The sequence below is a fragment of the Falco cherrug genome, chromosome 5, assembly GCF_023634085.1.
Source record: "Falco cherrug isolate bFalChe1 chromosome 5, bFalChe1.pri, whole genome shotgun sequence".
Classification (NCBI taxonomy): domain Eukaryota; kingdom Metazoa; phylum Chordata; class Aves; order Falconiformes; family Falconidae; genus Falco; species Falco cherrug.
In genome coordinates this window covers 44,153,906-44,163,891 of record NC_073701.1, presented here as the reverse complement: position 1 = coordinate 44,163,891, position 9,986 = coordinate 44,153,906, and the positions used below count along the sequence as shown (strand labels likewise).

The 9,986-nt window shown below is 38.2% G+C and overlaps 1 long non-coding RNA gene across 1 annotated transcript in view; it reads left to right on the top strand.

Annotated features, from left to right (window-relative positions):
- The first annotated feature begins 449 nt into the window (after positions 1–449).
- LOC129736275 (uncharacterized) overlaps positions 450–9,986 on the top strand; it is a 55,134-nt gene continuing 45,597 nt past the window's right edge. The window contains exons 1-2 of the long non-coding RNA XR_008732628.1: positions 450–765; positions 970–1,037. This is a non-coding gene — a long non-coding RNA (uncharacterized LOC129736275). The remainder of the gene's footprint in view (positions 766–969; positions 1,038–9,986) is intronic.

Sequence of the window (9,986 nt, the reverse complement as noted above, 5' to 3'; positions counted from 1 at the left end):
AGTCCAGTGATCTTTAGCAGTTAGGGAGAAAACTATTGGTCTCAGATTACCCAAATTGTTTCTCATACATGGGTTAGCACACCGGTTGTTATTTTTTTGTGCATTCTACAACAATAATTTGAGAATTAAAAATTCAAATTCTAGCTCTATGCTGTGTTTATTAAACATAGACATTCCACTTTCAATTTATTGCCCTTCCAAAGACATATTTAACTAATTGGTGTATTTAGTGGACAGGTTTCCATCCTGACATTCCCTGACTCCTCATTTTCTATTGTATAACAGCTACATGCTTTGAATTGCACTTTAACTGGTATTCCAGGTTATAGTTCTGTTTTGCATTGGTATTGCAACTTCTTAAAATGCCCTTTGTTTCACAGAACATTAAATGAGCACATCTGTCATAATCATATATTAACAATTATTTTAAAGCAAAATGACATTTTTAATACTAATCTAGTTAGCCCATGAGACTTGTTACAGCTGGCAGTTCTCAAAAATGAGAGATTACAAGTTATTTTACTCTTCATTGTTAATCCTGTAGAAAAATGGTGGGTTTGGTCTGTTTTGAAGGTGTACATTCTACTTACATTTTTTTTAATTCCTGGTATGGTAGGCTAAAACTTCAGAAAAGAACATCTGATAAGTCAGCAGGAAGAGATTCTGGCTGACCAACTAAAGCCACTACTGAAGAGGGAGTCTGAATAGGCTTGTGGAGGACCTGTGATGCTGGGGGACGGACTGATTCAGAGAACTGGAAAAGGGGTATGAAAATATTAATTTATAGATCGTGAGGAGTACAACAGCTGAAAATCTGTGTCAGGTGAAGTATGTCTGCAATAATATATGGCTGCATAGCATTTTGGTATGCTTTTGGTTAACCTTATAGAAAGCATTGCACACAAAAAAAACCCCATGTATCACTGATAAGATTTCTTTTTACCTGGAGATGTTTTAAATCTATTTCAGATCCAAGATCATCACTACACTCCAGCAAGTTCTCTGCACAGAGCTGGTGATGTGAAGACAATCTTGAGGTATGTAAGTGTAATGTCATGGAGCAAATCCTAGGAATGTTAAGTACTTCTACCATGGGTTATTTGTTGGAAACAGGAGGGAAGGAGGCCATAAAGTCACAGAGAAAGAGGGTGGGTGAGTTGCTTATTTAAGAAGAGAAAATGGAATTTAAAATACTGAAGAACTGACAGATCTATTCCTCTGATTCTGTAAACAAGGAGAAGGAGAAGCCAACAGGTTAAAAATCTGACATCTACAATAATTTAATCAAATATGTGGCACTTTTGACGTAGAACTTGGCAAAAAATATCTCAAGTGTCTTGAATAAGCTTGCTCTTTCACACTCTTCTTAAAATGCTTTCTTGTTGATTTTCATTGTGGAATTTGAAATGCAGTGATTTTCTCAGGCATGTTCCCAAATGTGGGTCAGCCATTTAGTGAACAGAAATCGTACCATGTGGCTAAGGAACAATCACATGACTGCATTTAGCAGTAAGTGGTGACTCTTTTTGGACAAAGAATTTGATTTGCTATTACAAATAGGGAACATCGTGATGAGTCCAGTGAGATAGCTATGTGTGTGGTCATTCATCCAGCATTAGTATTCAAAGCTGTATGTGCTTACATGATGGATTCCTCTTTACACATAATGCTGGTCTTTTGACACTCAGAATCATATTTTTTTTTTGGAAAAAAATGCTTTCCAACAGAACACAAACTTGAAAAGTTCTTTTTTATTCCAAAACTATTCTTAGCTATACAAGCCTAACCTTCTTCATGTTTGCTTTATATTCAGTAGCACTGTTCATACTTTGGCATCCTACCAGATCCATTTTGGAATTACTATAATGGCATGAGAACATTTCCAAAATACATTCCAAAATACAAAATTTCCAGTTTCCAAAAAAGTATGTATTTCTCTCCTATTCTATTTGAATTTATTCCTTAAAACTCACCCAATAAAACCAAATATTTAACATAAACATCTAGGACTTAACGTTTGACTGCAATACTGAGAACATTAATACAGTTTTTAATTGTTCATGTACCAGAAGTCATGGACACTGATGCTGAAGAGACATTTACCCGTTTTTAGATTTATGAATGTAGCTAGTTCCACAGAAGGAAGGAAACTACTCATAAACATATGCACACATCTTGCAAGAAGAGGTCTTTTTCTTTAACAGAATAAAATGGAAATTATTGCATTTACAGGCTGAGCCAGAAGGAAAGTCCTTTTGTTAAACAATTGTCTCCCTTTAGACTTTCAGAAACCTAGAAAGGTGTTTGTAATGCCCTATGCTGATAAATCTAAAGGAATTACCCATACCAATTACTTTTGGTCCTAGAGTGCCTGAAGGCTCCTCTGTGCTAGATACTGTACAGAGCAGACAGTCCATGCCCTGAAGATCTTAAATGCTCCGAGGTCGTTGAAAAACTGGTGAAATTCCCAGCACAGCTACAGTAGGTTGATTGTGCTGCTGAAGTTTTAGTGGCTTAATCAGGCACATGACAACCCTCTCCCAGAGGAATGTTCCTCTGCAGCTGTGCCCCTCATGTACACAGAGTTGGCAGATGGAGCAAGAAGGGGTATAACACCAGAATGGCCATGAATGGAGGATGGGATCCCTGTGCTGCAATGGGATTGGAGAGACTTTTTAGGTTTGGTTTTGTTCTGTCAGAGAGGCTGAGGTTTGTTTAGGGAGGGAGATAAACTAGTGAGAAGGAAACCCTGAGAGCACTGAGGACAGGAGGCAGCACTGAGTGGGGAGAATGTAGTGAGAACGGAAGGGAAAGATGGAGTTGAGGTGAAGAGACTGCAGCCATGAGTGAAATGTGTTTAGAGCAAACAGGTAACCGGTAAACACCAGACTGTTGCAGTTTCAAGGTGGTAGGAGCTCTGTCATCAGCTTTGGAAATGAGAGGAATGAGTCTATTTTCCAAAGTATTGTAATGGGTTGTCTAAACAAGAAACTTCTTTATCCAACTATCTTGTCCCAGATAGGCTTTGACCTGGCAGAGCAAGCTGAGACACACATCCTCACTCTTGGTAGGTCAAGGTGGGGGAAAAATTCTCTGAAAAAACACTGATTCAAGAGGTGTCAGGACACTCTTGGGAAGCTCTGACTGCATTGCACAGCAGGGAGAAAGGGAAGGCTGAATGGAGGAGAAACTAGAAAAGGATCTTTGCAAAGCTCAGAAGGGTCAAGAGCATACCTGTGGGCTGGGCAGGTAGAAGCAGGACTTTGCAGAACTTCACAGAACTTTCAGAGGAATGGCAGAATAAGTAGAAAATTAGTACCAATGTTCCAGTTAGTGATCATGTCTGGGTAGACTCACAAACAGGAGCCAGTACTGCTTTAATTGAGTTGCAGTTGCTTTGGCCACTAGGTTATTTGGCAGCTATGGGAAGATACTTCTTTGTTTGGCTGCATTCCTCGTCTGCTGGGGTACATGTTCTTGAGCATCTACAGGGCTAGTCATCAGGAGCACCTTCATATTATAGTAGTCAGTCTAATCTATTAGCAATAGGGAACAAGTAAAAGTAGACCCCATTATCCTAAAAGTGATCATTAGCTTTGTCTCTAGAGGATATACAGAAAGATGAAAAAAGGGAGTAGCTGGCTACTTGGTTAGGAATCTTCTTCAGCCAGTCTCAGGACATCAATTCTTTTGCCTTGGACTGGAGATGACAGCAGGTCATATAGCTGTAAGGGTAAGCAAAAAAAGGTGGTTTGTAATTGGAGGCAATAGATGCCAGATCCCACCTCCATTTTGTAAAAATTGCTAGGTTAGAAGTACAAGAGACTACCAAGAGAGAGAACATGAGATACGACTGAATTTTAGCCAGCCAATAGAACCCCACCCATTACTTCAGGAGCTTCTCATTCTTTGAGACTAAATGAGTAGGTAAGGAGGGTATATTTTAGCTTAGAGGTGCATGGTACTTTATCAAACATCATACACCAAGACAGACAGTGCTATATTCCACACTTACTTATAACTCCTCTTGCTTGTTTGGGTGCAGAAAGCAAAACTGGCCTTCATACCAAAAATTGTCATCTCATGTTTTCAAATACATCCAGTATGTTTCCTTATAAACAATAGCAATGTAAATACAGGATCAAATAGTCTGCACTTGGCTGCCTGTGTAGAATTGCAGCATTAGTAAGTGTGCTATGCTATCTGGCATAGGGTAAGGCAAAAGCATCTATATATGCATTGGTTTCCACAGCCTTATCTTCAAACACCTTGTGTTCAACATATGTGAAATGATTCAGAAGTATTCTGCAGTGCCCTTCTGTCTGCCACATTTTGTCACACTCAGATGGAGATAAAACAAAACAAAACAAAACAACAAAACAGAAAACCTCAGGGCATTTTAAAACAGCTACATGAGTGATATCCTGGACCTTTTATCCATTTCATGAAATACATTAGTGACAGATAATGATAGCCTGTCAGATAATACTGGAGCCAAAAATTAGTCTCCTCTTGTTAGTTATAAGCCATTTTCTGCAAGGATTTCTAAAGTCTGAATGCTTGAAAAAATTCAACAGAGAAAAGGACATTATTCTGTCACCTTGTTAAAATACAACTATGGTGGTGTGGTTCAAAAGTGTTTACAACATCACAATGGAAACACAGGCAGTGCAAAGTCACAGTACTGCAGGGAACTAGATCAGTTTTAATAACATCTATTGGGAATAGTTTTGTAAGACTTGTACTCTTTCAAATTAGTTTTCAATGTATTCAACAAAGAAAATAAATGGAGTGTAAGATACAGGGCTATTTTAATGCTGAGATATGATTCTGTGTTAAAATCCGTGGTAACTTTGTTAGAGACGCCTCATTGTTGGATTGGTTTAGATTATTTCCATAGGTAATAGAAAGTGGAGAATTTGAAAAATGGAAAAAAACCCTGATGCCATCACGTTATTAATCTAGTATTGCCTTCTGCTGCCTACTATCTTCCTGAGTTTTGTTCTGTATTTGCCTTCTCATCTGCTTCTATTGGCCTTTTCTTCAGCCCTCAAGCCATCATGCAGTGAAGTGTGAATCATTTCCCTCATACCTTTAATCACACTCCCCACACAACCTACTATTGAAAAAAAAAGACTTTTCAGCTTGGGGGAGATAAATGCCAGCAAGGAGAAGGCACATAAAAGCCCTTGTTTCTTCAACCCTTCCATATGAGTTATAACTAGTGGGGAGGTTCTCGTTTTGGCTATGTTGCCAGTATATTTACCTCCAGAAACCCACTACTGTGGCAGACAATCTGAGCAGGAACAGTAGTGGTTTCCACATTACACGTAATCAAAGAAAGAGGATGGGAAAGCTCCTGAAGTTGTAACACAAAGGGGACAATGGATGCAGTTTAATTTAAACATGGTTTATTTAAGATTTAAGCAGATTTTTTTTCTCTTGGGGAATTATGATGCCATTTTAATGTCTATTTCCAGATATTTTACACATTGTTGCAATCACTTTCAGATGACTTAAACATATGCACAGTTATTATTGTTTATTCCTTCTGTTATCTCATACATTTTCATTCAGCTGCTCTTTATTTTGAACCCTCTTTGATGTATCTTGATTTAGGTCTTGCCAAACTCTTAATCAAGAGAACAGATACTTCAAAAAGACTTTCTGGCATCAAGTCTTACTCCCTCCCTTGTTCTCCCCCCCCCCCCCCCCCCCCCCCTTTTTTTTTTTTTTTTCCTTTTAACAGGAGAGTGGAAGGAGGGAGGAAAGGATTAAAACATGGACCTTGTTTGTCACAATACATGATCATACAGAATAGTGTACTGCTTCCCAACATCTTTTGAAGCATGCCTCTAAACTTTTTTTGCTCCTGATGAAGTTCATCACACAATCCATGGCATTTGGGTTAGAAATTGTCTTGTGAGGTACCACCACCTTCTGCAGGGCTCTGAAACTTCCATTATGATGTACCATTGTACCAAAATACAATATACCATTTGTTAGACACCCAGACTACTAGTTTTATTAATTTTGGCAAATACAGTAGTAGCTGCAGCAGCAGTAACTGGAGGAGCTCTCTGATAGTTACTCTAGTTTGGACAGGGTCAGGTTCAGTCTTGCAAAGCTCCTAGTCTGACCTGTATGACTGGCAAGTGGAGGGAAGGCATTCAGGGCAGTGAAATAACTTCTTCAGGATGACACACAGGTCAACGCAAACTCAAAATTGCATTGGAAATATTACAATACTCAGGATGAAGCCTGGGTAGATTTTGGCTAAGGGAGGTCCCTTATCACTCACCTAGCTTGGGCTGCATACCCTCACATGTCAGTGGTGCACTGTTTGGGCCAGGATTTCTGTCCTAGCAGTTTTACATCCTTTTTTCAATTAAAATAATTTCTGATCCCTGTTTCTTTGTGAAAAACAGTGATCTGAAGAATGAAATTTCATTTCTTGATATTAATTTGATAAGCAACCTTTAACACACAGATTTAAAAACAGCCTTTGCAGCTCTCAGTTAGTCAATAATTCAGTTAAATTGAGCTCCCCTTCAAACTGTTCAGTACTTGGGATGAAATCTGATTGCCCCCAAGGTTACTTGCAGGCAATTCACATTTAATTTTCTTGTAAAGGAGTCGTGTTTGTTAGAAAATTCACTGAAATCACATAGTGCTGGCACTGCTCTAAGATCTAAACTACTTCCATTCCAAAGTGAAAAACACCTGTGGCACAGGGAGCTCCACCTGAAGCAGTCACCTACAGCCCTGTTTGTAGTTAATGGAGCATCACTGAGACATATGGACTATGTTTTGTCTCTTCTAGAGATGTCTGATGTAGATTAAATACATGGTTCTTTAGAATTGCTTATTTCTGTCCCTGGTCAAAAAGGAGTCTATGTTACCAGCTAGAGACAGGCATGTGTATTTTAGGCAAGTCTATGTTACCAGCTAGAGACAGGCATCTGTATTTTAGGCATCCAATACAGATAGATAGATGAACTTCATCCTATGAAATCACACATCCAAAATTCACACTGTAGTAAAATTGTAATAAACAAGATTTCGCCTACTCATGATGGGATCACAGAATGAATAATGAACTGTTTAAATTTAACATAGTACACCCAACTGAGAGGTCCTCTGGTGCAGCCACCAGTTCTGATACTATTCTGGACATCCACATAGCGAAGGAAAGACTAAAACTGGAACACTCTTGTCTTTTTCTGGAGACAGAGCTACAAAGAAATTTAGCGTGAAAGACAGACTTCTGCTCTGGGATGAAGTTTTCCTCAGCTTTTTGAGGTGTATGTCAGCAATCCTCCCTGACTCTGTGTCATATACCTAGAGAGGACTTGGACTCAGGACAGTGCGGTAGAGCCTCGGTGGTTTTGGGATAACATGTGACTTCTTTGGGTTTTCTATTATTTTCCTTCTGTGGGTTTTCTATTATTTTCCTCCTCTCAGGTCATCTTTGTAGCATGTCACCTTTTCCTACCCTGAAGTGTTCCTTCTTCCACATTTCTCTGTGAGACTTCTGATCTCTCTTATTGGTTTCTTAGATGTGTTGACAGTTTCCTTTTCAAGCCGATGATACATTTCGTCTCCCATGAATTTTCCAAATTTCTGTCTGGCTTGTTCAATTAATACCTGGCTCAACATTTTCTCCAGTACTCACAGTTTACCATTTCCAACACATGCTGGAAAAAAGGTCACACATACACAATTTAATTATTTCCTCTGATCTTCTTGCTCGTGGTTTTAGTTTTCTCTGGATTTCACTGTATCTTCCCTGTTTTTTTCTTACATTAAAGTTACTGATTTGTGCTTTCCACACTATTTGTAAATTTAATCTCTCTCTCTTTTCACTGTCATCATTGGCTGTAAACATCCTGACATCTATTTGATATTGCAGTGCCATACCAGGTGGATGCTCAGTGTCACCATGCACCATACTCTCACATTTTAGTTTCATGAGATAGCAGGACATCCAAACCCCCAAGATCTTCACTTAAAAGTCATTGGTGTATCTCAGGGATATGTGCTACTTACATAACATGAAAGCTGCCTGTTTTGCAGTAGTACTAGTAACAATCAGTCATGAAGGGACTAGTTGATCCTTCCTTCTTTAAGGTTTGAATTAGAGGGAATCAGGTGTTTGGAATTAAACATACGCGAGTGTTCTGCTGCATCAGAGACAAGAATTTGCCCTCCATTTCCATTCACATTAATCTAGTCCAGCTGAAAGTTTACAAAGCGTGTGCTACCCAGACAAAGAGATCTAGGAAAGGATTCATTGTGTCTTTGAGTAAAAGTGCTAAGGTATTTTGAAACTAGTTTATTTTTACAGTGTAGTTTTCCAGAATCATTTACTACTTGATATCCTTTTACTGTTTTACAGTTTCATCTTAAAAATCTGCCCTTAGGAAAATCCAGGAAACGCAGTATTCCTGGTGCAACTTTTCTTGTAATCATACTATTTCAAATGAAAGCTTTTAGGATGAGGTAATTCAAAAGGTGATTGTAACCCAGCAGTGGAAGCCCCAACCTATGTAAGGATCTCTTTGAAGGAGTCTAGTCAGGCTTGTACTCTGCATGCAGTGCTGGGGAAGGCCCTCTGTATAAATGCAGTGATAAAAGTCAGACTGAAATGATTTTTTCCCATGACTGGTAGTATTTAATGTTAAGATAGTATCACATCATTCTGACAATCACTTCCTTTTTTCTTTTTTTTTTTTTTCAGCTTTAATGGTTCCACTTCAAAATTTGCAGTCTCTGCCACTCCGTCTAGATGCAGATTAAAGTAGTTACTCTTTTGATGTAATTCCACAGCCCTCTTTCAAAACACCATATACATCTGAAACACCATATACAGCTTAGTCAAGCCAGATTGAACATCTCCATACATAGCAACTGGCCACTACCTTTCTGTGGTTAGTTTCTGGATTCTGTCGCACACTATTTAGAGTTGCTATGCTCTGAACAACTATCAACAGCAGATAAAGAAACACCTTTAAATGTTTTGCTTAAGAGTTATTGGCTAAATTCTGAATCACATCACATGGTACAGACTTTTAAGATCAAATTACACAACAGAGAATGTGGTCAAAACAAGCTACCTGAAGAATATTACTCAAGCATTCATGATTTTTCATCCCATATATTTGAGAAGAATGCACAGTACACACCCATCAGGATTGGATGACTCCAGCACGTAGGGACTGAATGGATTTCTTTAATAGTTCACACCCAAGTTATTGGCAAACTATTCAAATTATGCAAAAAAATCACCTGGGTTATTTGTAGTTCTAGGCACTGAATCACACACTTGAGCAATGGACAACTTAAGCAAAATTTCTACTTCAGGAAAACAAACATGCTCTGTTTCTGTTAATCTTGAAATGTTAAGTTTATAAAGGAGAATGGCTTATGCATTAAAAAGAACTAGCTGAAACTTTTCCAACAGGGTATGCTCAGGTAGGGAAATGCTATTATACTGAAAATGAAATATTGGATTGAGGTATGTCCATACTTAAATAAAATAGATTTAAAAAATGGAGTAATTTCCTTTTTATGTTTTGTTTTGAAATTAAAATAAAACTTTAAAATCTCCTCACAGAATTATAAATCACAACATTTCAGCATGAAAATAAAAATGACACTAACTCAGAACCAAAGTTTTTGGCTTTAGCAAACAAGAATGTTCCAATTCAATTTGATGAGTTTTCCATAACATTTGTTTTAAGGAAAATTTAGGATTTTCATATTTTAAAATTCAGAGCTGAAACTTGTTGCTAAGATAATAGAAATCCCGGTGGAACTATATTGCTCAGTTTTGACCATTTGCAATATCTTGCTTTTCATGACTGATACCGTATTCACCAAAGTTCAGCTGCAACTGTCAGCCTTACCACTCACAGCTATGTTGTGGCTTGGTAAACTCCGATTTTCTTAGTTGGGTTTCCACACTTTACATAAAGTGCTAGACT